General features: G+C 42.3%; 1 long non-coding RNA gene across 1 annotated transcript; it reads left to right on the top strand.

The window, feature by feature from the left end:
• The first annotated feature begins 399 nt into the window (after window positions 1–399).
• Window positions 400–23,374, top strand: LOC121037661 (uncharacterized). Its single transcript, XR_005793898.1, has 3 exons — window positions 400–472; window positions 21,020–21,073; window positions 22,781–23,374. It is a non-coding gene; the product is annotated as an uncharacterized LOC121037661 (long non-coding RNA).
• Window positions 23,375–23,672: the final 298 nt, after the last annotated feature.

The following is a 23,672-nucleotide window of genomic DNA, read 5'->3' as shown; positions in this document are numbered from 1 at the left end:
TCCAAAAAAAAATATAAGGCGAAGTCTAACTAAACCACAACTGGTATTTCATTTTTGTCCTCCTTTCCTCTCAATTAGAACCAGGCGGAAAACGATGAACGACAGAGTGCCTTTCTCCACAGGCACCGGAAGCAAGGGTTAGTGATATCGAGGTACAGCATCCAGAACAGGGAAACCATATGAGCTGCATGGAATATTATTACTTAACCACCATGCTACCATTTCTTCATTTTCCTTGAAGAAAATCATGCACATGCACACACTTGCATACACGTGCACACACACAAATGTCCAATCACTTATTCGTGTTTAAAATGTCTATATTTTAATTGTATAAATATTATATAGTCTTTGTAAAACATTTATTTATTCTCACTGATGTTTCATTTTTTCTTTTCTTCAAGGACTGGGAATCATGCATTCACTAAAGAAGCATCTACAAAGATAATAGGATTCAGATTTCTGTTTATAGGTATGTGTTATCTTAATAGCCACTATTTCTGAGGGCTTGTGTGTTTTTTTAATGTTTTTATTTATTTTTGAGACAGAGAGAGACAGAGCATGAGCAGGGGATGGGCAGAGAGAGACGGAGACACAGAATCCGAAGCAGGCTCCAGGCTCTGAGCTGTCAGCACAGAGCCCAACGCAGGGCTCGAACTCACGGACTGTGAGATCATGACCTGAGCCGAATTCAGACACTCAACCGACTGAGCCACCCAGGCACCCCTCTGAGGGCTTGTTATATGCCAGGCACTATACAGAGGGCTTTATATGAAATATGTCATTTTGGGGATTCCCATTTTACACAGGTATAAAGAGCTTGGAGACAGAGAAGCTGAATCCCACTTAGCCCTCTTAGACCAGAGTGGCTCCATGTTTAAGAGAGAGGGCACCCTCTATTAGGGGCTTTTTAGACACCTTGGAAACTTATTTCCTGGCACAATTGTTCTCCCTACTCATCACGTTGATTTAAGGAGTCTGGATTAGAGGGGTGCCTAGGTGGTTCACCCCACTCTTGATTTAAGCATCCCACTCGATTTCAGCTCAGGTCATGATCTCATGGTTCAGTTTGTGAGTTTGAACCCCGCATCCGGCTCTGACAGGGCCCATTTGGGATTTCTCTCCCCTCTGTCTCTGCCCCTCCCCTGCTCATGCTCTATCTGTATCTCAAAACAGATATAAAAATTATTAAGTAATCCAGATTAGATATGTTTGGTTTTTGTTTTTGTTTTCTAAGGAAGAAAAGTGAAGTCTTAGTAGCTTTCAGATTATATTCTTTCTCCTCCCTGCCTATAAAGGCACAAAATAGAATTATGCATGCCAGGGATTTGGGCTGAGCTAGCAGGTTTCTTAGGGGATCGTTTGCCTTGCAATGAGACTGCATTCTTCACAGGAGCCCTTGTTTGAGAAAAATTAATAGCCAAATAATTACAGCAAATGAAACAAAGTAAGGGCACTTACTCATGTTATAAAAGGCTTTTCACTTAAAAAGCCTTGACCCTAGGATTGCTTTAAATAAGAAACTATTGCAGAGCATTTCCAACAGACTTCAGTAAGTTAAAACAAACAAACAAAACATTTTGCATATTCGGAGTCAAAGCTATCACCCAGAACAATGTACATTTCTAATATGAAAAGATAGTGATTAGACATCCCTACTGTGTTTACTTTAAATCCTCACATGAGGGGCGCCTGGGTGGCTCAGTCGGTTAAGCGTCCAACTTCAGCTCAGGTCATGATCTCACAGTTCATGAGTTCGAGCCCCACGTCGGGCTCTGTGCTGACAGCTGAAAGCCTGGAGCCTGCTTCGGATTCTGTGTCTCCCTCTCTCTCTGCCCCTCCCCTGTTCATGCTCTGTCTCTCTCTGTCTCAAAAATAAATAAAAACATTAAAAAAAAATTAAATTCTCACATGAGTTGGGGCACCTAGGTGGCTCCATCGGTTAAGCGACCAACTTTGGCTCAGGTCATGATCTCGCCATTCGTGAGTTCAAGCCCCGCATCGGGCTCTGTGCTGACAGCTCAGAGCCTGGTGCCTGCTTCAGATTCTGTGACTCCCTCTCTCTCTGCCCCTTCCCTGCTCGTGCTCCCTGTCTCTCTTTCTCTCTCAAAAAGAAATAAACATTTAAATAAATAAATAAATTCTCACATGAGTTGAAGCACCATCAGGAAAAGCCAGGGGATGTGACATGTGTTCAAGTTCAGATGTGTTCCTTGAATAACAACCATCTCAGTCTTTGCAATTTGTGCTCACCCTACCTTTCCTGAAATTATTTTGAAGCAAAGATAGACTAACCTCAGTGTTAGAATTGCTCTGACCATTCTGGTTTGGGGATGGCTTACTTTGTCAGCAGCAGCTCTTTCCAAAGAAATGATTGAAAGATTGTTGAAATTGATTCAGGACTTAGATCTGGAGCATTATGGAGCTGTCTACCCACTAGAGTGATCGTTACTTCAAAACTCATGTTTGTAAAAAGATATAAGCTATAAAAAGTATATGAAGCTTTATATAAAGCTTTTTATAAAATAAGTAAAACTAAATGGAATGCATAAGTTATTTTCATTCTTAATCCTCTCTATGTACTCAAAAGTCATTTAACAATACATTTTTATTTTTTATCTCCTGTCATGTGCAAGAAAGTATGGTAACCTTTTGATACATAGTTCAGGCAAACTAGAAGTCACTTCTAACACTTTAGAGCATACGCTGTATGCACTTGGAGTTGAGGTTAGAGTGAGTAACAAATATCATACAAGTGACCAAACTACATACAATTTCAGATTGTGATAAGTGCCCTCAGGAAACTTAAGAGATACTAGAAAAAAGCATAGCAGAGGAATCCAGTCAAATATGTAGTGGGAGGTCAGGGAATGACTCTGCAGAAGTGACATGTAAGACAAGTTGTGAAGGATAAAGTGGAATCCAGGGTGAAGAACTGTGGGAGTACATGATGGGGTCAGGGGTGGGGGTCCATGCAGAAAGAGCCACCTGGGTATAGACCTGAGTAGGGAAGGAACTCTTCATGTGGTCAAGGAGGCAAAAGAAGTTCCTATGGCCAGAGCAAGGCATAGATTTCTCTTCCACATGTAATACAGCATTGGCCATTTTCTGCCTTTATTAACTTACTTTAAATAGTTCTATATTTTTTTTCTTTTGGCTTCTGTTTGCGGTGATCTTTCAAACTATCAACAGAAATGGATTTCCATTTAAAAATAGCAAGTAGTTAGTTGTGTTTAATGCCGTTCCTCAACTTCCAAATGAAGTACCTCTGATGACACAGAAAATATGAATACTTAAAATAGCACTGAAAATTAAGAATAATATTTCTGGAATCTCTGAGGAATTTTCATGAACTCAAAAGCTGATGAGGCTAGACTGAAAGAAACAACTGCTGGCCAACCTTTGAGACTCATGCACATTCCTTTGTCTGTACACCAAGGGCAGAGACTCAGGAAATGAGTCAACTGGAAAACCATCAAAAAATAACTGTGCATTTAGGTGCCACTTTGTGAGAATGACAGAGGGCTGTGCCTCCAACCAAGGAGGTAAAATCTCGCTTCATCTGCTAGGATGCGCCAGTTCTCATCAAAGAAACCAAAACAGTGCGTGAAATACTAGAGAAGACCGATTGCATTGTATTGAATATTGAGAGATGTAGTCTTTATAAATAAGTTATTGTAGATGTGGATTGAGCCTGCAGGAGCCGTGGTAGCAATGCATGCTTAGAATGATATGGAAAGAGGGAAGTGGGGCACCTGAGGGGCTGAGTTGGTTAAGCATCTGACTTGATTTTGGCTCAGGTCATGATCGCATGGTTCATGAGATTGAGCCCCACTTTGTGCTCTGTGCTGACAGCTTGGAGCCTGCTTGGGATTCTTTCCCTCCCTCCCTCTGCCTCTCCCCCATTCACACACACACACACACACACACACACACACCACATACACATGTACACACACACACACACTCTCAAAAAAAAGTAAGAGAGGGGCGCCTGGGTGGCTCAGTCGGTTAAGCGTCCGACTTCAGCTCAGGTCACGATCTCGCGGTCAATGAGTTTGAGCCCGCGTCGGGCTCTGGGCTGACGGCTCAGAGCCTGGAGCCTGCTTCCAATTCTGTGTGTCTCTCTCTCTCTGTCCCTCCCCCATTCATGCTCTGTCTCGCTCTGTCTCAAAAATAAATAAACGTTAAAAAAAAAAAAAAAGTAAGAGAGAAGTACCTTACCAATTCAAAAAAACAGAGGACAGTTGCATTATATTGACTCAATGTTAAGCTAATAAAATAGTGAAAATATACAGACCATATTTAGGATTGAGGGCTAAGAAGTTCAGAAATCTTTGGTGGGCAATAGAAGCCTATGAAGATTATCTGAGTAGGAGGAATTCTTCAGACCTGTATTATAGGAATTTTAGTTGATAGCATAATATAAAATGAATTGATCAGATGGCTATATTCTTTTTTTTTTTTTTTTAAATAGGCCACATCTGTGAATTTAGGGTGTTGTGCTTTCTTTGAACTCTAATGCTATCAATGTCTTCCCATACCACTAACCATTCACTTAGCCAAACAACATTTTTTTTTTCAACGTTTATTTATTTTTGCGACAGAGAGAGACAGAGCATGAACGGGGGAGGGGCAGAGAGAGAGGGACACACAGAATCGGAAACAGGCTCCAGGCTCTGAGCCATCAGCCCAGAGCCTGACACGGGGCTCGAACTCATGGACCGCGAGATCGTGACCTGGCTGAAGTCGGACGCTTAACCGACTGCGCCACCCAGGCGCCCCAGATGGCTATATTCTTAAGAAAAGGTAAGAGCCAGGAATGATTAAAAGAGGGAAAAATGGCAAATGAATCAGAAAAGTCAGTACAAACTGTACTGTTACAGCAGAAGAAGTGATTCACGACGACACTGGGCATGTTTGGCAAGGGAGAAGGGAAAGTCGAGTATAACTCCTTGTTTTGAGCTTGTCTGTTTCTGCTGTTTCTAAAGCACAAGAATTGCAATCTGGGTTTGTTCGGAGCAGTGTTTGGGTGCCTGCATAGGGCTGGAAACAGCTCGAGGATCAGAGTTGCCACTTGGGAAGCCCCATCCTCCTCTCTGTTGAGGAACTAACAATGAAAGCAATATATTCTTCCAGATGGTGGCTTTAATGTCTTTAAATATCTTAAATGTGTTCAATCAACTCCATCGATAGGATAAAATTCAAACTCCTTAGTATAGTATTCCAAATTCCTCATAAAGGGACCTTCTCAAGTCTCTGATACATGCTGTAAGACTGACATATGGTGGGAAAGGATATTTTTAAAACAAATTTGGACTGAGGTGTCTAAAACCATAGATCTGAGGGGTGCCTGGGTGGCTCAGTCGGTTAAGTGTCCGATTTCAGCTCAGGTCATGATCTCGTGGTTCATGAGTTTGAGTCCCGCCTCGGGCTCTGTGCTGACATCTCAGAACCTGGAGCCTGCTTCAGAGTCTGTACCCTCCCTGTCTCTGCCCCTCCCCCACTCATGCTCTGTCTCTCTCAAAAATAAATGTTAAAATTTTTTTTAAGCAAATGAATAAAAAAAAAAACAAAACATAGATCTGTGACTTATCTACATGGAAATGGTAGTTGAAGCCAAGACAATAGGCGAGTGAATTTGGACACAATACAATGAACTTGACCACCAGAATAAGATACAACTTTAGATAATGCTAACATCTCTAGAATGCATTGGCCCCAGAGTGGTGATGAGAAAAGAGCAGTTGTAATAACAGAGTGATGAGGTAAGAGCTGGATAACCAGGAGTTAGGAGTGGAATTTACGAGCTACTAGAATGCCCTCTCACAAAGTCTGATAGCAAAACAAGAAGAGAGTGAGGATGGCAACTGGGAGACTCAGTGAGATTCTGAGGTTTGCATTTAATGGGTCAGTAAGTATTGGCTTATCCCCTGTAGCCACGGCTTAAGAAGGTGTGGAGCATACACTCGAGGCATATCCTGGAGGGAACACTGAGGCCCAGGCTGGAAAAGCAAAGTGGGTCATCAATTACGTGAGCTAGTTAAACAACGGTAGGTAAAAAGTGGGGCCCAGTGACAACAGGATTGAGGAAACATGATGCCCAAGAAAAATAAACCACAAATCACCCAGAGTGAAGGGGGTAATATAGTATATGCAACAATTATTTTCCAAATGAATTTCTCTGCCTCCCTCCACTACCTCCCACAACGGGGAAATAGAGGACACTCACAAGTGCTAACTGGGTCCACAGATACAAGATTCAGCAGAGTGGAAGGATTGCCATCCTGCATTTGGAACTAGATTTGTCTTTGTGTCAGTGTGTGGGTGGCTGAATTTGGATTCTAAAGAAAATCAGACATAAAGCAAACACAAAACCAAAGAGTGGGAGAAACAGCCACAGAGACAGTCATCTGAAAAAACTTGCCATCATTAATCTTCCCTCCCTTCTTGAAGTGGCTAGAATTATTTCCAGCTTGTTCACATAGATTGTGGCAGAGAGATTAAGTGACTTGCCCAAGGTCACACAATCCATATCTGACTCCAACCATAATGTGATATTGATTTCACTGGAATTGATAGGCAAAGTCTGTGAACGGCCTCATGAGGTAATGCTGGAGGAATGAGTATTTCTCAAGGGGAGTTATTTTGGTTTTTGAAAAATGCCCGTAAATAGCACTTGCTTTCCCAATAACACTATAAAATCTTCATTATATCTCTTCTTGGGTAAAAGAGAATAAATAATACTTTTAACTGCAATTTTCTTCCAGGAACTGAGACTGGTGACATTGAATGAGTTTTGTGTGGCTGCTTAAGTATTTCTGGTCATCCTTCTAGTCAGCTGTGCCTCCATAGAGTGGTCTGACCGGGAGCAATTGAAATCTTTTGCTAAGATAGTCACAAGGACAGGATCGAACATGCCCTAGTCCAGCTTTGTCAGTTGCAAAGTCACAGCCTTGGACTCATTCCAGGTCTCAAAGGATTCTTTGTGAGGAAGGGGAAAAAAAAAAAAACAAGACTTGGAACAAAACTAGAGAGGAACTTCTCTTTGAATGAGCACACCTGATAACATCTCTGTCCACCATCTCAGAGGCCCGCATTATCCCAGGAAGGAGAAAGATGTACATCGGTGAATTGCCTAATCTTGCAGTTACCTGACCCTACTTGGTTTCTGCTCACAATATTACCATTCAATTACCTTAACCACCAGTTCTAACTTTCAATTACATCTCCACATTGATTTTTTCGTTCCTATTATTCTTATGTTGGCTACAATTCTTCTCTTCTGATGCCTGTCAGCTCCTTTTTGGAGCTGTGAAATGAGCAGGAACACATTTCTGAATGTCACACACATACTCTGATTAGGAAATAGATCTCTTATCATCTGGCAAAAAAAAAAAAAATCATGGTGGTCCTCTAGCTTCAAAAATGATGAAGCAGAGATCCTTGTATCTCTGTCTCCTCTTTTAACCTTATTTTCATTTTTTTTCACCCTTTCTTCTAAATGCTTCTGTATTTTAGAATATTAACACAGGATTGTCCCAACAGGAAAGATAGTCTGAGAACCTAGTTGGGAGTGTAGCAATAGACATTACAGCTGCAAGCGAAACGTGGGACACTCACAAACCAAGCACATGCCAGAGGCAAGAGGACCGGTCACTTCAGTTCCATCAGACTTGATGCTGTTCCTCTGAACCCTGATGCACACACGTCCACACATGTGTGCACACACACACGTGCACATGCACGCGCACACACACCACATGATTTCCTAGAACAAAACTTCACCTATAAACTCACTAATTCCAAGGTCAGAATAAATTAAGGAGAACCCCGTGATATCTCGTCATGTGAGCCTTTAGCCTCAGCTAAAGTCCCTACATTTGCAGATAGTTTGGAGGGTCCAACTCACAGACTGGATGACATGTCAGCTCCTGAACTGAGGAAAACAAACAGGACTCCAGAAGTCTCATCTGCCCTCAGATAGGAACACAAGTAAAAATTACATGACTCAAGGAATTGGCTGAGATCCAATATGAAGGAAGACTGACTTCAGCTTTGGATGCTCCCATTTTCTTTACTTGAATCCTTTATTTTAAAGACTTTCAGACTATTTTTTTTATTTTTTTAACGATTATTCATTTTTGAGAGACAGAGCATGAGTGGGGGAGGGGCAGACAGGGGGAGACACAGAATCCGAAGCAGGCTCCAGGCTCCGAGCTGTCAGCACAGAGCCCGACGCGGGGCTCGAGCTCACAAACTGCAAGATCGTGACCTGAGCCAAAGTCGGACGCTTAACTGACTGAGCCACCCAGGCGCCCCAATCCTTTTCTTTTTAGAAGTAGAATTTTCATACACAACAGAACAATTTCAGTAATGGCTGTCATGACACAATATGGAACCCAACCAGTGGGTCCGTGATAGGAACAATGCCACATCTGGAAAGAAATCCTTGACCTAAGAGCATCAGGGGTTCCTTTTCTAAGCTCCTTTTCCTCACCTCAGCTTGAATCTTGTTCTCTCACATTACAATTAAGGGGAAGTGTGGATCCAACCCCATCTTCAGGATATACTAGTGGACACTATGACATATCTCTGCTGGAAATACTTCAGGCCCAAAGGGCTTATCCTGCCAGCTACTGGGTTTTGTGACAGTGGACACCCTCAGTTCTCAGCTCCCTTTGGATTAGGCTAGCATAAGAGAAACATCTTCTCCCCGGCCACACATTCTCTCCAGGGCGGTCTAGATGCAATGACTGGATAACATGGACATTGAAATGCCTGATCCCCTCACCCCAGTTTGGAACCTGTGTCAAGGACCACCCTAGCTGCAGAGCTCCCCAGGGGATCAGTCAAAACCTTCTTGAAGATTGCATCACAATGCAACTTCTCCCCTCTTTGGAACCTGTGTCAAGGACCACCCTAGCTGCAGAGCTCCCCAGGGGATCAGTCAAAACCTTCTTGAAGATTGCATCACAATGCAACTTCTCCCCTAGCCTAAGCCTGCTTCCTTCCCTTCCTTTCCATGGGTGGTGATGCGAAGAGCACTCTTCATAAACATTATGCATGCAGTGAGTGCAGCGTGAGCTTCCCAGGGAGCGCGGCCTGTGCCACTCGGCCACTCCAGTCTCCACCAGGCACTCAGGAGACTGCAGTGCAACAGAGTCTGCCCTTTGAGGGGCAGAAAGTGGCAAACTTCCACCTCGGGAAATCAGGGAAGAAGTAGGTGGCATTTCTAAAATGAGATTTGATGGCAAAGTGGCAGCCTGTTTGAATGAGCCTGTCATTACCACCTGAGCCCCCATGTGGTTAGTGCACTAGAAACTGACAGAAGATCCCTTCACAGCTGTCCTTTACCTTGGCCACAGGACTCACACATCCCTCCATACAGGATGAAGGCTTCTATCTTACAAACGCAGGATGCTGGTACTTTCTCTTTTACAGTCTTCCTCCAAGGTCCTGCAGTGTCCTCATTCAGCCTCTCAAATAGAAAAAGAAATGATTACCACCTCCTCACTGGAGAGTAGAACTTCATCTCCCCAAAGGTCCTGACCTTGGCAACCCAAAGGCATCCTATGACTCAGGCTGTTTCATTCTTCCAAGAGCAAGAAAGAAATTATCTGGTGTCTCAGCTCAGGCCGCAGTAGCAAAAGACCATAGATAGACTGGGTGGCTTACAGAAGAGAAACTTATTTGTCACAGTTATGGAGCCCAGAAAGTCCAAGGTCAAGATGCCAGCCAATTCAGTTTCTGGTGAAACTCTTACTGGCTTGTAGATGACCATCTTCTCTCTGTATCCCCCCCATGGTCTTTCTTCAGGGCAGATATCACTCTTTTCATCTTCCCAAAATGCCTCTAACCATCACGATGGCCCCACCCTTATGACCCAATCTAGTACTAATTACTTTTCAAAGGCCCTACCTCCAAATACTATCACATCAAAGGGTGTGGATTCAACATATAAAGAACTTAAATGTTGGGCGCTCAGCCAGTTCTAGTCAAGACTTCAGATGACAGCAGCCCACAGGACTAACAATCTAGCCCTTTCTCAAATTCTGTACAAAAGAAAACTGTGAAAGGTGAAAATGATCATTGACTCTTTAAGCTACTAAATTCTGGGGTGGTTTGTTATACAACTGTTAACTAAAACACTATCCCTTCATGTAAGCATCTGATTGGCCAGAGCAATAAGCATCCAGCATCGTCCTGGTCTCTTGCTCTACTTGTGGCCAATACAAATGATTGTAGGCTGCACCAGGCCAGAGAGGATTTTATTCCTGTCTCAGCCTTGATGAGAGATATTTACATGGAATATTTGTCTTCCCCCAAAGTTATATTGAAGCCCTAACTCCCAACATGATAAGTGGCCTCCACCCTTGTAGAATTTACATTACAGTGGAGAAGCCAGCAAATGAAGTAAACCAAAAAAATATCTATATAATTCAAAATTGTAATAAGTTCTGTGAGGGATACTGGAATAGAAAGTAATAATAGGGAGGAGTCTCTTTTATGTAAGGGGATTAGAAAAGGTTTCAGTGGGGCGCCTGGGTGGCTCAGTGGGTTATGCGTCCAACTCTTGACTTCAGCTCAGGTCATGATCTTACACTTTGTGAGTTTGAGCCTTGCATTGGGCTCCATGATGACAGTGCAGAGCATACTTGGAATTCTCTCTCTGTCCCTCCCCCACTCGCATGTGCTCCCTCTCTCTCTTTCTCTCTCTCTCAAAATAAATAAACCGAAAGAAAGAAAGAAAGAAAGAAAGAAAGAAAGAAAGAAAGAAGGAAAGAAAAATGGGCAGTCCGGTGGCCCAGTCAGTTAAGCAACTGACCTTGGCTCAGGTCATGATCTTGGGGTTCATGGGTTTGAGCCCCATGTCAGGCTCTGTGCTGACAGCTTGGAGCCTAGACCCTGCTTTGGATTCTGTGTCTCCCCTCTCTCTGCCCCTCCCTCACTCTCTCTCTCTCTCTCTCTCAAAAAAATAAATGAACGCGAAAGAAGAAAGAAAGAAAGAAAGAAAGAAAGAAAGAAAGAAAGAAAGAAAGAAAAAGAAAGAAAGAAGAAAGAAAGAAAGAAAGAAAGAAAGAAAGAAAGCAAGCAAGCCCTGTGGTGAGAAAAGTGTGTCTGAGGAAAAGAAAACAGCATGTGATGCTAAGGTATAGGTAGGGGACTAGTGCCACCAACTGAGATAGCCAAGGGGAGCCAGAGCTGGCTGGCTTGTTCATGTTCAGCTTTGTAAGAGGCAAAATTTGAAATTATATTCAAAGTCAAATATGAGGAGTCATTGAATACTTTTAAAAAGAGAAATTGGATATTAAGTGAAAGTATAATCACATATAATCACGTATAATCACGGAGGACTTATACTTCCTTCCTTTCAATAATCCTTCCCTTCTTTTCCCTGCACCCAGTGAAGGAAGCCATGTCTCCTCCCCTTAGAACTAGTAGCATATGATGAAGACTAGTATCATGTGATGATGTGACTTCATCACGTGATACTTACTGCCCTTCCAGAATGAAATGGAGACAGTACCAGAACAAAGCTTACCTTTCATTCTGGGAAGAAAAGGGAGCCAAACCCAGGTCTTAGTAGAGTATTTCCTTTTCCTCTAGAGAAACCCCATGAGTACCACTAACTATAAGGCACCCAAAAGGTGAAGTTTATTTGTCAAAACATAGTGATGGATTTCCTCCTCCTTTCTTCTCCTAACACAGACCGTACCTGCTCCTGGAGTCAACACCAGCATAATTTGTTCTAAAAAGGTTAATGTGCTAGAAGGGAGTCTATATTTTTTTTTTCTGCAAATAGCAAGATAGTAAATGTGTTTAACCTTGTGACCAAAAGGTCTCTTTTACAGCCAGACAGCTATGCATTGTTAATATGTAAATTATAGCCACAGGCAATATGTAAATGACTGAGAGGCTATATTCCAATAAAACTTTGTCTATGGACACTGAAATTCATATTTCATATAATTTTCCTTTTCATGTGTCATGAAATATTCTTTCAAATTTTTTTCAAACATTTAACACTATCAAAACTGTTTTTAGCTCACAGGCCACATGAGAAATTAGACAGCAGGTAAAACTGGGCCCACAGACCATAGTTTGGTGACCCCTATGCCTAATAATTGGGATATAAAATAAATAAGCTGTTGTTCTCTGTCTTGGAAGAAATAATAGTCACATTGAACACATGACACATGATGAAATAAAATAATTGCCCCCAAAATTAGTAAGTAAATACCCTAACTGCAATATGGCCAAAGAGCTGTAGACGATTAGAGAGAACTCTTTTCAATTCAGTAGCATATTTTTGCCACTGGGTCGTCTTCTCTGTTGTAGCCCTGGGAGGGCTTGGTGTCTGGTACAGAGATGATGCTCAATAAATATTAACTGAATAAGCAGAGATACTCATGAAAAAAATATCTTAAGAAAGTTTGCTGGGGATTAAATAAACATAAATGAATACCTGGACAGGGACACCTGGGTGGCTCAGTCCGCTAAATGTCTGACTTGATTTTGAATCAGGTCATGATCTCATGGTTTGTGAGTTCAAACCCCACATCAGGCTCTGTGCTGAGTGTGAAGCCTGCTTGGGATTCTCTCTCTCTCTCTCTCTCTCTCTGTCTCCTTTTCTCTCTCTCCCTCCACCACCACCACTCACTATCTCTCTCTCTCTCTCAAAATATATAAACATTTTTTAAAAAAATACTCCAGGGGGGCCTGAGTTCCTCAGCTGGTTAAGAGTCCAACTTCAGCTCAGGTCATGATCTCATGGTTTGTGGGTTTGAGCCCCTGTCCATCTCTGTGCTGACAGCTCAGAGCCTGGAGCCTGCTTCGGATTCTGTGTCTCCCTCTCTCTCTCTCTGCCCATCCCCACTCGCACTCTGTTTCTCTCTCTCTCTCAAAAATAAAATAAAGTATTAAAAAAAAGAAACAACTTTGGGACAATAGCCATCAAGTAATTCCTAGTTTGGTAAGGGAGATAGGTATTTAGGAAATAAAGAACAGCCTGTGGGATAAGTGTAGGGGAGGCAAAATTTAACCTTTACCCATCTTGGGTTTTCAGCTGGTGCTCTTTAATAAAAAGACAAATTAACAAGAGAAAAACAAATAATTTATTAATAGGCAGAGCACACATCATGCAAGAGAAACCTCAAGGAAATGTAACTCAAAGGAGTAGCTTCGAGCTTATATGACCTCTCCAACAGAGAACAATATATTTGTAGAGAAAAGACGGGACAATGCAAAGCAGTGTTAGGCTCCCAAGGGCAGCAGACTGTGGGAAGGTAAATAAATGGGAAGAAACTAATAGAGTAAGGTGTGCTCACAGCTTCCTCTCACACTGTCACTGGGCTGAGAGGAGTATCTCTAATAACAGGAGAATGTGTATCTTGCCTATAGGCAGAAAAGGAGAGAGTAGAGAGAGCTTTGCCTGTGTGTGCTACACCCTAATTGCCTTCAGCTCAAAATAATGTTTATGTCAAAGAGGCATATTGTAAACTGATATATTCTGGTTCCCTTCATACGTATAAGCAAAATAATTAGCAGTAGCAGAAACTAGGGAGTGAGATAGTCAACTGGGTCAAAGAGAGCTAAAAGAGGTTTCTTAGAGGAGGTGGCGTTGAGTCTGGCATAGATAATGAAGAAAAGAGGATAGACGTCCCCGTCCCATCTTGGCACTGAGATGAAGAGTTCTTGGGGTTGGGGCTGGAGCTGGGGTTGGGGCCGGGGTCAGGTTTGGCAGGACAGAGGCCCATTGCAAGGCAACGGCAAATGTTGGCCACCTGGGGATGCCAAATGCAGGATAGATGGGCAAGCCCCAGGCTGTGCCTCTAGGGCTAATTGGTGGCACATTTCCTAAGAAAAACTGATTAGAGGACGTTTGTCTCTCTATTGACCTCATGCCGTCCCAATCTGTTCATATTATGCCTGATCCCTGTTCGCCAGGTTGGGGCCTAGAAATGCAGTCCAAAGGAGCTGATGAACATATTCAGTGCCTTTATGAAGGGGTGGGGAAATGACATGTTGAAGATGGACCTTAATTCAGTTACGTTTCCAGCAATATGTCAGAAAATATATCTTTTAAATCCCTTTTGTCAAAAAATATCTGGTATAATAGAAAAATACACAACTATCCTTTTGTTTATTTATTAATGTTTATTTTGGAGAGACAGAGAGAGACAGAGCATGAACAGGCAAGGGGCAGAGAGAGAGGGAGACACAGAATCGGAAGCAGGCTCCAGGCTCTGAGCCGTCAGCACAGAGCCCGACGCGGGGCTTGAACTCACAAACCACGAGATCATGACCCGAGTCGAAGTCAGATGCTTAACTGTCTGAGCCACCCAGGAGCCCCTACAATTATCCTTTTTAAATTCATAGCTGAATATGTAAGAAAGTAGAGAAACCAGGAAGCTGGGAGAAGCTATAACCACAGGCCTGCTTTCATTAGGGCTGAGTTTTAAACTTGCATTCTCTCACGATAATTTAAAGTGGTCTTGTCAGATTTCAGGAGACGTGGCAGAAACAAGCACAAATACTCTCCATATATTGAGTCCCTGAAATCCGAACATTAACTGAAAATCAAAATTATAGCCTGTAAAACACTAAACAAAGTAAGCCACTATCAGTAGGATTAAAAGGAACAAGAATCCATTAAATCCATGTTAGCATTTATATATTTGAACTGTCATATACAAATATGGGAAAAGTATATGTAAAATATTAAAGAAATAGAAAGAAATTAAAATATTCACCAAGAATAAGACCACGTAAGTTTTAGAAAGAACTAAAGAAACACACACACAAAAACCTGCTGAAATAAAGCAACAATATGAGTTAAACAACATAATAGATACAACTTAGAAGAAAATTAATGAACCTAAATACATTTGAAGAAATTACCAATAGGGGCGCCTGGGTGGCTCAGTCAGTTAAGCGGCCGACTTCAGCTCAGGTCACGATCTCGAGGTCCGTGAGTTCGAGCCCCGCGTCGGGCTCTGGGCTGATGGCTCAGAGCCTGGAGCCTGCTTCCGATTCTGTGTCTCCCTCTCTCTCTGCCCCTCCCCCATTCATGCTCTGTCTCTCTCTGTCTCAAAAATAAATAAAACGTTAAAAAAAATTTTTAAAAAAAAGAAATTACCAATATAGAGAGACAAAGACAGAAATATGAGGGAGTGTTTTGATAAACAGATGATAGTATGAGAAAGTCAGCGTGTCTATTCATGTCTAGTATATCTATTTAAGTATTTAGTAAAAATAAAAAGACAGAAGGAATTGAAAAGAGCAAATAGTAAAAGAGATAATGGTCAAGAATTTTCCAGAATGGATAAAAAATATGATTCCTTTGAAACATGACAAATCCCAAACAAGATAAATAAGTAGAAATTAACTTTGTAATTGTAGTCAAATTGTAAAACACCAGATCCTAAACACAGCCAGATGGAGGAAAAAAGATTACCTACAAGTTATGCAATTATTCACAATTTTACTGAAGGCATTCTTCTCAATGGCAGTAATGGAACTTAGGAGACAGCGGCAATGAATTTTCTACAGGGTGGACCGTTCAATCTAATGTGATTAAAATAGAGGTAGAGTGTTGACCCAGTGGAAAATTGGGGGTAATTATAGTACCTGCCTCATAGAATTGCTATAAGGCTTTAAAGAGTTAGATATGAAAAAGCACTTAGCACAGAGAAGTGATTTTATGTTTATAATTACTATAAGTAATTAAATGTTTACTATTATTAGTTATGATTATGTATTATAGTTAAAAAGACATAGAAGTTGGACATGAACAGATCCGGCTTCAAATGAAATGCCTGTCTCCCATTAGCTGAATGATTTCATGTTTGTCATTTAGGCTCTCTGATCCTCAATTACTTATCCAAAAAATGATACTTACAGCCTCTCTCACAGTATTGATGTGGTGACTAACTACCGTAGTGTAAATGAAGCTCTGTGCACAGTGTCAACCTTAAAACAGACACTCAATAACCATCGCATTTCCTACCCACACTTCCTCCTTTTCAGCTGTCATCTTGAAATGCTATTAATTTCTCTGAATTTAAGTTTCTCCATCTAACAAAAATTAATAATAACATCTACTTCATAAGAATCATTAATTAATTGGTTCAATTTAGCCATTCAACACTCATTTGTTGGGCATGTACTTTGTAGCAAACACTGTGCTGAGTTCTGGAGATCCAAAGACGATTAGGTGAGTTGATAGCCAGGGTCCTGGGGGTAGGATGAAATTAAATAAGGCATGTAAAGTAACTAGTTCCATGCTCATCACACAGGAAACTCACATTCCAGGCTGAACCATCAGTCCTTCCTTTGCCTTGTCCTGTGTGTCAGACATTGTACCCACTATCAGTAGATGAAATGGTGAGCGAGACACAGGTCTCACGCTCAGGACTTGGGAAAGTTTCGCCATGTGGTTAAGAAGGCAGGTCTGGATAGAGCAAGCCAAGTTCAAGTGCTGGTTCCCCAGAATTTGCTAACTGTGTGCATGTGTTAGATTCAATGCCCAAAACACAGAAGTTGAGACAGATATTTAAATGCAAGTAGTTTATTTTGGAGGTAATCCCATGAAGCATATGAGGGAAGAGGGAAGTCAGAGAAAGATTAAAGAAAGTTAATCAAGGACGTTTTATGAGGAGGTTGCTGCTATGGACAGTTCAGAGTCACACTGTGGTCACTCTGACTCTGTGGATCACATCTCAGAATGGTGCCATGGATGGACAGAGAATATTGGGTAATTTACCCACTACCTCTTGCTTCTCACTGACTGAGGCTTGCTCTGGAACAGTAGGAGCTGGCCGCCCCTGATCCCGTGGCTAGAAGTCTGTCTCAGAGACTTCACGAAAGTGGGACAGGAACTTCCAGGCAGGATTAGGTGTGTGGATGGGTTGCTGACAGAATCCCCTGTGGTGATTTAATCTCACTAAGCCTGTTTCTTCACTTCATAAAACTGAATGAATAATGTTCAACCTGTATTCCTTCTACTTTCTCTAATACTTGTAGCCCCTAGTGCCTACTGAAATCTATTCTCTTCTTCACCCGTAGAAAAGCCTTGTGCCCAGCTACACTTGGTGTTTTCAGGCTCTCTTGATGTTAAGAGCATCCTTGTGACTAAGTTCTGACCAATGGGATGTAGTGTGAGGGATGCGAGCCTGTTTCAGACCTGGGAATTAAGGTATTGAGCATATCTTTTCTGCACCCTTCCATTCCCATGTAGGCAACAGAAACACAAATGTGGCAGAGATCCAGCTCTAAGCAGACGAGAATGATGCCCTGAGAACCCCAGGTGGAAGGAAGTGAGTCTCTGAAAGGTCAGATAGAGCACAGCTGATCCACCCCATCTGGACCCCTCCACTCAGGATTATTTCAGGAAAGAAAAATAAGCTTCTGAGTTTTTTAAGGCGGCATATTCTGGGGTCCTATGTGACAGCACCTTTCTTATCCTCACCAGTGCGTTCTTTCATGAGGTCGTTTAGTAAACAATCCATGTACATATGGTGCTTAGAACCATGCCTGGTACCTGGCAAAGTTCCAGTAAATGCTTAATTGCTATTATTATTATGTTTGCTAAGACATGATCTTCCAGCATGATCTGAACAACTTAAATTCAGTGGGGGAGGAATGGGAGCCCAAAGAAAATTCGAGGTGTTGCCATGAGAACCACAGGAACTACATTCTGTAAAGACCAAATCACCAATGTCTGTCACATATAATAATACTGACAATGCTTACCATTATTGAGGGCCTACTATGTGCCAGGTGCTTCACAAGGAGCTTCACCTATGTTATTTTATTCACTCTCATAGCACTCTTATGGGATAAGTATTCATATCCAAATTTTCCTGTTGAGAAACAAACACCGTGGAAATAATGGAGCATTAATCTTGAAGGCCATTATCATCTGGGAAAAAGAAAGAAAGGAAACCCTACCTCAATCAAGATTCTCACTAAACTTTTAGATATTTGGAAATGCAGCTGACTTTTAAAAGGATACAAAAAATGACAAATGGGCAGGGAGTTTCTGAGCCATCTGAGGAGATGTTAGGTAACATGCAACATTTTAATTCCATTTTGTCTGGTTCCTCCACAGCTCACTCTTAGGGGATTCTAACCATTAATCACCCAAAGACTTCATGTCTACACTCGGGCTGCCTTTTCTGGGAAAGTGATATGTCTTGAATTTTAAAGTCTCAGTAATGGTCCCCAAATGAGGCCAGAGTACTGATTTTCATCATTACCCACACAATCAATGAATCTGGTCCTAGAGGACAGTAGCATTTTTCTCTCCTGGGTTATGACTCTGTATAAATATGCATGCAAACATAATAGGACTTTATATGGAAAAGTTTTGCAGAATCACTGCACGGATTCTGTATTTTCATTAAGCAGATATCCTGGGAACATGAAGGCAGTTCTCAACTCTGTGGAGTAAATTCTCTGATAGTCAGAACTCAGGAAGTATTTTCCCAGAAAAAAAAAAAAATTCCCACCACAAGGTTAAATCCCCAGCTAAGCCTCCCCTCTCCAGGGCAGCCATCAAGCATTTCCACCCCTACTCCCCTTCCTCTAATCCTCTCCTCCCTGGCCTTGGACCAGCCCAGGACAAATGGGGCAGATGCCAAAGGAAGTGATCTCTCCAGGTTGCAGATTTCTCAGCTTCCAAGAGGAAGGAGAAAAAGAGAAAAGTCACAATCCCCGTTGGAAAAAAAACAACGGAGGCCAGGGGCCACGAGGACCTCATGGCAGTAGCCGTGACAAGGATTGCTTCTTTGACCACACTTTAGTCAGGCTCCTTCGAGTTCTCTTAGCTAGGTCTTGTCCTGTGCCTGCAAACCCCAGCCTTAGCAAAGAATCCTGCTAAGCCAGTTTATCAAAAACACCCCCCATCTTTGGTAGCCAATTAAGTTGCTCATCTCACACTCTTGAAATTCGTCTTACCACCCACCACCCACCTGTAACACCTAACAAAATTCCTCCTAGTCACCTTCCATCCCACCCCTCATCCTGCCCGTTGGCTATAAATCCCCACTTGTTCCTGTGGTATTCAGAGGTGAGTTCAATCTCTCTCCCCTATGGCAATAGTCGAATAACGTCTTCCTTGACATTTTTAACAGGTGTCCAGGAAATTTTTTTCTCTTTTCTTTTCTTTTCTTTTCTTTCTTTCTTTCTTTTTCTTTTTTTAAAATGTTTATTTATTTTTGAGGGAGAGACAGACAGATCACAAAGTGGGGGAAGGAACAAAGAGAGAGGGAGACACAGAATCTGAAGCAGGCTCCAGGCTCTGAGCCTTCAGCATGGAGTCCGATGCAGGGCTCGAATTCAGGAACAGTGAGATCATGACCTGAACTGAAGTCGGACACTTAACGGACTGAGCCACGCAGGTACCCATCTTCCTTCCTTCCTTCCTTCCTTCCTTCCTTCCTTCCTTTCTTTCTTTCTTTCTTTCTTTCTTTCTTTCCTTCTTTCCTTCTTTCCTTCCTTCCTATTTTATTATTTGTTAATAATAATTTTTAATACTTCTTGGCAAATAGGATTGGAAAATCTCTATTTTGTATGACTATAGTGGGCTGTGGATTTTGTGTAAACTATCTAGATATGTATCCTGGATGGAGACTCCCATAGCCAGGTTTTTCAACAACTTGGAGGGATAAGCTGAGTTTTCCTGTTCTCTCTTATTGACCTTCTGTTACCCTCAGGCAAGTTCCCTAATCCAGACAGGTGTTATGTCTTTGTTAAATCAACATCTGTTAAGTCCAGCACAAGGTGACAAATGTTGGGTGGCATTCAACAGTGAGCCACAAGAGACATCCCCATAGAGAAGTACACAACGTGCTTCAGGGAGTCACAGAAGAAGACCCTGGGAGGAGGGGAAGACTTGTCCACAAGGGTTGTTGGTGGAAGTCATGTGAGGAACTTACTTTGCTTGTGACTCTGTAGGCTGCTGAATAGGGCATTAGTTTGCATGAGGGGCTAGTGTAAGTTTAAGGCCCCTGCAATCAGCTTGGCCAAACTAAATGGGTGCCAAGGCAGCAACCCCATGGAGTAACTGATTAAACCCTCAAGCACCAGCCTGGATGTCCTTATCCTTCGAGGTAGGTGAGAAGAGCTGCTCTCACCAAGTCAGAGAGATTGTCCTGAAGCCCAGGGAGGAAACCAGGTGAGGATGCTTTGTGAAAGGTCAAGGTATAAAAAGGGAGTTGTGGTATTTCCTAAGGAAGAAGCAAGTATTCAGGTGATACTGAGACATTTGGGGAACTGCTGACCACATATTAAGTGAAAAATGCAGGCAACAAAATGGCATAAGCAGTGTTATACTAACTTTGAACTAAGCCATGTGAAGATAAAGGTAGGAAAGAAAAGCAGTAAAATGTCAAACGTGATGCCTTGGCTAAGGAGCCTATTTTACATCAGCACGCATCTTCTATATTTTGTTCACCGAACATTTACACCTTTAGAATGAAACATAAAGACGAATAGTATGTGGATTGGAGTCTGTGGTTGGAAACTGTTTGAGGGGCTTCCGATACTAGGGCTTAAAAGAGGAGGTTGTATTTCAGAACCTTCCTTCCTTACCTCCCACCCCCCATGGCACTTCCTGCCCCCCCCCCCCCTTCCTCCTTGCCTCCAGCTCCCTCTTGCTGGTCCCCAAAGAGAAAGCAAATGTTTCTTTGTCTGGAGCAAAACTGTTTCCCTCACACTCATGCCCTTCCTCTGGCTCATCTTCTAAATCAGTGTGTTTCCCTTCCAAAATACAACGCCCTTCCACACGTGAATCCTGTTGAATACACTTTTCTCCAGCCCATTATACGAGGATATTAATCCATGCTTGCCCTACCTCGCTGCTATTTTTTTTTTTTTTTGCATGTGAGTATTGAAAGGGCTAGCATCTGAAAGTACTTTATAAACTCATATTTCTTGGTTACTTTCATTGTAATACTTATACTGCATTAGTTGAATTAGAACTGAAAGTTTACTTGTCTTTCTCCTGTTCCAGACCACAAATTCTGAGCACAGCATTCTCCATGATGTGCTCAAGGCCCGGCATGGGGTAGGTGTTCAAAATATTTGTCAAAGGTAAAAATCAACATATTTGATGAAAAATGGGAATTTAACCTGAGGGTCATTTCCTTGGTGAGAAATGGGACTGTGGAGCAGGTCACAAGCCACCCAGCAGGGTTCAAATCCCAGCTCTACTCATGCTGTACCTGTGACCTTGGGCAAATTACTCAAGCTCTCCACACCTGTGTTCTCATTGGTAAACTAAAAATAAGGATATCAGCTACCATCCACATCATTGTGAGATTATTAATTAAGACACCTGAAATGCTTAGAACAGTTCCTGAAACCCAAGTAAGTCTTCATGAAATGGTTGTTTCTATTTTATGGTTAGGTTAAAGATTCTAATACTTTCCCAGATCAGCGACAGAGAGACTCAGACATGTCCCTGCCATCTCCCTCCCCTTCCTTGCCTAGAAGGTTTCCTCCAAAACCAAAATCAGTACTAATATGTAACATCCCAGCAGCTGCAACCACTTTCTGCTTTCCATTGCTCTTATCAACGTACAATGTCATCTCCTTAACCAGAGGATCCGTGTAGTGGTGGTAGGTTTTACACCTGCTTCCTGTTTATATTGCCAAAAACACTTATTTAGCTCAGTGCTTCACACATTCTAGACTTTCAAGACTGTGTGATAAATGGGGGGATGGGGGTGGCGGGAGGGAGGGGGAGGTAGCCATAACGGGGCTGATTTCCCAACCCAAGGAAAGGTAGGAGTAGTTTAGGAATGTGGGTAGGAGATACTGAGTGGGCACCCATAAGCTGATGGAGGTCAGTAGTTTTTAAACTGCAGCTGTGGGAGTGTGTGATACTGTGGTTAATAATAACAGACATTTAGCCTTCCATTGTTCCTGGCACAGACATCCTAAAGACCTTAGAATTTCCTAGGTGGTACGAATGGCAAAGTATCTTTTGTTATGTTAATGAGGTGAGTTAGGGACCCCACCTGGGAATGAGAGACTGGTTGCCAGGGGAACCAACATTCAGTTGAACCAATTTTCAGTCCCACCCCCTGACCTCCTGGGAGAGGAGAGGGGCTTGAGGTTGAACCAATCACAAGCAGTTAATGATTTAATCAATCATGCCTATGTAATAAAGCCTCCTTAAAAAGCCAAAAGGACTGAGTTCAGGGCCCATACTCTGAGAGGGCATAGAAGTTCTCTGTCCATTCCCCATACCTTGTCCTATGCATATCTTCATCAAGCCAATTCATATCCTTTAATATCTTTTTAATAAACTGGTCATTCACGGAGTAAATTGGTTTCCTGAGTTCTGTGAGCTGCCCCAGCAAATGAATAGATTCCAAGGTAGGGAGGGTGTGGGATCCTCTGATTTATAACCAGTCAGTCAGAAGCACAGGTGACCACGTGGACTTGGTCTGGCATCTCCCGGGGGTGGGGAGCAGCCCTGTGCGACTGAGCCCTTAATCTATGGGACCTGACGCTCTCCTATGTAGAGAGTGTCAGAATTGGGCTGCACTGTAGGATACCAAGCGGATGTTGCAGAATTGTGTGGTGGGATAGGGCCCTCCCTCCCACACCCTGCCCCTCAGTCCACACGTTGGAATTGGGTATAAGGTAGCAAAGGGGGTGGAGGTTGAAGAGGAAGAGGCTGACTTCCAGCACACCGCTCCCACCCTTCCCACTTCGGTGAAGGCAACTTCAACCTCACTTTTATTTTCTTCTGTCTCCGTTATAGAGGCTTCATCTGTGCATACGAGTCTTCTGCTTTACCAAAATGTAGGAATGATCATTATCCCTTCATGCCTATTCAAGTGCTGGCTCGATTGGATAATTCGATACTTAGGATTCATTTCAAGTCCCCATTGCTGTCTGTGTTGACTTGAGAATGCTGTAAGCATCTACTGTAATCGTCTAGAATTAAGGGTGATAGTGTGTTTCCAAGGAGAAATGTTTCTGATGAATTCACTGTAGACCTTTCATTACTGCCACAGTGTAATTTTCAAAAAGGTAAATGCAAGTTTCTCATATAAGTATAAAATGAACACATGACAGATTTTATTTAGCATATTAGTTAATTGGGGAACTTATAAGATATTAAAACCAGCACATTTTTATTTATGTATGTATGTATGTACTTATCTATCTGCAGTAGAGTCAACGTACAATGTTACACTGGTCTCAGGTGCACAACATAGTGAAACCAACACATTTCAAGTGCTCTGTGTCCACATGTGGCTTGTAGCAATCATATTGGACAGTGCAGATAAAGAACATTCCCATCACTACAGATGATTCTTTTGGAGATCATTGCTTTAGATAATAGTAAGTTCTATAACTTGGGGGAGGAAGCAGCATTTGGGTTGAATGCCAGAGAGCTCTGTTAAAACATAATGAAGGGCCGTTTAGGCTGAGAGTTGGTGTCAAAGCTCTGAGTCAAGAAGAGCAGGAGACAAGAGGAATAGAAGGAAGGCTGGAGAGAGGGAGGAAAGGAAAATTCTAAAAGTACATGGAATTTGCTTGTGACTCTAACAGTAGGAGCCAAGTTTTTCTTTCCCTCTTTCTAGAAGGACTCACTTTGGTAAACCCAGCTGTCATGCTCATATGTCAGGAATCTATGCTTTCATTTT

The sequence above is a fragment of the Herpailurus yagouaroundi genome, unplaced genomic scaffold (assembly GCF_014898765.1).
Source record: "Herpailurus yagouaroundi ecotype Mexico unplaced genomic scaffold, PumYag 28, whole genome shotgun sequence".
NCBI lineage: Eukaryota > Metazoa > Chordata > Mammalia > Carnivora > Felidae > Herpailurus > Herpailurus yagouaroundi.
This window is presented reverse-complemented; position numbering and strand designations above follow the sequence as displayed.